We start from the raw sequence: 3495 nt of genomic DNA, 5'->3' as shown, positions 1-3495 counted from the left end.
CAGCTTTTCCCCTATAACCTCCCTCCCACCTGCAACCATCCCATCTCCCACTCCCTCTCCCATCCCATTCTTTATCACGATTCATTTTCAATTATCTTTATACACAGAAGATCAACTTACTATATACTAAATAAAGATTTCAACAGACTGCACCCACACCGAAACACAAAGTGAAAAATACTGTTTGAGTACTAGTTTTACTGTTAATTCTCGTAGTACAACACATTAAGGATAGAGGTCCTACATGGGGAGCAGGTGCACAGTGATCTGTTGTTGATTTAACAATTGACACTCTTATTTATGACGTCAGTAATCACCCGAGGTTCTTGTCGTGAGCTGCCAAGGCTATGGAAGCCTCTTGAGTTCACAAACTCCGACCTTGTTTAGACAAGGCCATAGTCAAAGTGGAAGTTCTCTCCTCCCTTCAGAGAAAGGTACTGCCTTCTTTGATGGCCCATTCTTTCCACTGAGATCTCACTCACAGAAATATTTCATTTAGGAAAACCCATCTTTATACATATGTGTGTGTATCAGATATGTAATTTTTTTCCATTTTAGAGTCTGGATTCATTTTTTCTTTGTGGAGTCTTATTAGGCGAATTCTGGGCTGTGGTGAAATTATGCCTCTTGCCATCAGTGCAGAAGGTGCATGCACAGTGTCATTCCTAGCAGGCAGGTTTAGTAGGAAGCAAAATTTTAAAGCTGACAGATACACGTGGATGTGGGTGGTGATTTAAAAGTAAGTCCACAAATTCTTCTTCTTTTTTTTTAAAGATTTATTTATTTATTTGAAAGAGTTACACAGAGAGATGAGAGGCAGAGAGAGAGAGAGAGAGAGAGAGAGGTCTTCCATTGCTGGTTCACTCCCCAATTGGCTACAATGTCCAGAGCTGCACTGATCTGAAGCCAGGAGCCAAGAGCTTCCTCTGGGTCTCCCTTGCGGGTTCAGGGGCCCAAGGACTCCGGCCATCCTCTACAGCTCTCCCAGGCCACAGCAGAGAACTGGATGGGAAGTGGAGCAGCCGGGACTAGAACTGGTGCCCATATGGGATGCTGGTGCTTCAGGCCAGGGCATTAACCCACTGCGCCACAGCGCTGACCCCTAGTCCACAAACTCTTTAATTCTTCTTCTGAATTAGTTAGATTTCATCATGGTAACAAAACACCTGGAGTACGTTGCTTGTAAAGGAAGATGTGTTTCAGCTCACAGTTTTGGAGAGTCATGGTCTTAACATTGGATGGACCCATCAGTTTGGCTTCTGATGATGTGTTCTTGCTAGTACAGAGCATCATTTGGCAAAGGAGTGTGCATGTCCTCTGCATTTCTCATAGAGCCACCAAAGGTTGATCCTGTGCTTCCCCTAACAACCTAATCCATTCTAGTCACTTCCCAAAGGCCTCACCCCTAAATACTTTGATTGGAATTGCTTCTATTTTCTTAGAATTATTGCATAAGATTTTGGGGACCAAGGCTTTAACATATGGGCCTTTGAGGGATACCAAACTTATATTCAAACCATGAAGTCTTCATTCAAGAGCTGTAGCTTAATCATTTTCTTCTTCTACCCCTGACAGGTGTAGGTTAGACGTGCTTAGAAAGATTATAGTAAGGCAGGAGCAGCTGTGGTAGTGTATGAGTTCAGAGACTGGTTCCTGAAGCTATTGTGACTTTTTCTTTGTTCTATGTTCTTCTCCTTCTCCTATTCTTCTCTTCTCTTCTCTTCTCTTCTCTTCTCTTCTCTTCTCTTCTCTTCTCTTCTCTTCTCTTCTCTTCTCTTCTCTTCTCTTCTCTTCTTCTCTCTCTCCTTCTCTCTCCCTCTCTCTCCCTCTCTCCCTCTCTCTCTCTCTGGCATACCACTTGATATTTCAGGAAGACACTCAATCAGCTATATGGACAGAGTTCCTTGTGGCAAGGACTTGCAGACTCCTGCCACTGGCCATGTGAATGATCCATGCCACCTTGATGGTAGTTCTGAATCAGAACTACCCAGCTATGCTGCTCCCAAACTCTGCATTCCCAGAAACTGAGGCATAATAAACGTTTGTTGTTTTAAATCACTAAGTTTAAGTAATTTGTTATACAGAAATAGATAACTAGTACAGCGGATAATCAGGAAATTAGGAGAAGCATTGAGTGTCCTTGTTTCTATTTACCTGCTCAACCATCAGATATAGAACATTCCTCAAGGAAAGGACCAGCACTGCACATTCATGTGGGCAGTGAAGGAGAGTGGATTCTTAGCAGAGGAAACAAAAACCCACTCTAATGGACAGTACCTATTTGCCTCTCTAGATTCACTTTCTGTCTTTTCTACTTTACTCATGTCCTGGAAGGCTGGCCTCTGTATTCTGCCTTGATTTAATTATCTGGTTTCTATTGGATTTGGACAGCTGGCCGCACAAGCAGGGGATAACAGAGAGAAAGGGAGAGGGAGAGGGAGAGGGAGAGGGAGAAGGAGAGGGAGAGGGAGAGGGAGAGGACAGAGACTGGGAGTTGGGAGAGGAAGGGGAGGAGGGGAGAAAGAGAGAAGCCAGAGAAGTTATTCCCCTGGTTAACTCCTGATGGTCAATGGAGTGAGTTTTTTATTTCTTGAAAGGCAGAAATCCTGGCTTGCCACCAAGTCAGGCCTACGACTCTGTGTGTCCCTCTGCTTGTCTCTTTGTATCTAGAGGTGATAAGCACTACTTGCTGTGGCTCCCTTTGGCCTGCTCTGCTATCTCTTTTTGGTTTCCCTTAACTGTGTTTATACCCCGTGAAAATAGACTTCAATCCTCTCTTTTGAGTGTATTGTTTTTGGCTAGGACCATGACCGACATATCCATAAGAGTGTTTCTGGTCTTCTCTGGGGCATGAATATTCCTAAATGGGAGAATTGCTTTCTGTGAGGGTGAGAAGTTATTATTGCTACCATTTATTATTAAACTGATAAGAACAGATACTACACTTGATCTTAGCCAAAAGGCTGAGAAGCAATAGTGCTACCATTTATTATTCTTTCTCTTCCATTTTCTTATTTTTCTAACATTAGAATCCTCTGTTTGGGTGAAATTTTACGCTGACTCTCCAAAATATAAAAATATGAAATCATAACGAGGCCGGCGCCACGACTCACTGGGCTAATCCTCCGCCTGTGGCGCCGGCACTCTGGGTTCTAGTCCCGGTTGGGGCGCTGGTTCTGTCCCAGTTGCTCCTCTTCCAGTCCAGCTCTCTGCTGTGGCCCTGGAGGGCAGTGGAGGATGGCCCAGGTCCTTGGGCCCTGCACCCACATGGGAGACCAGGAGGAAGCACCTGCCTCCTGGCTTCGGATCTGCGCAGGGCACCAGACGTAGAGGCCATTTGGGGGGGGTGAAGCAATGGAAGGAAGACCCTTCTCTCTGTCTCTCTCTCTCTCACTGTCTAACTCTGCCTGTCAAAGAAAAAATAAAAAAGAAATTATAAAGAAAGAGTTGCTTGGGTTGAAGTGAACAAGAAGGGCAGGAGTCCCACCCATATAT

General features: G+C 44.5%; 1 pseudogene; it reads right to left on the bottom strand.

Annotated features, from left to right (window-relative positions):
- Positions 1–2883: 2883 nt before the first annotated feature.
- LOC127491937 (U2 spliceosomal RNA) lies at positions 2884–2975 on the bottom strand (annotated as a pseudogene).
- Positions 2976–3495: the final 520 nt, after the last annotated feature.

Source organism: Oryctolagus cuniculus, chromosome 3, assembly GCF_051225735.1.
Source record: "Oryctolagus cuniculus isolate XC-2025 breed Fujian yellow rabbit chromosome 3, ASM5122573v1, whole genome shotgun sequence".
Taxonomy (NCBI): domain Eukaryota; kingdom Metazoa; phylum Chordata; class Mammalia; order Lagomorpha; family Leporidae; genus Oryctolagus; species Oryctolagus cuniculus.
This window is presented reverse-complemented; position numbering and strand designations above follow the sequence as displayed.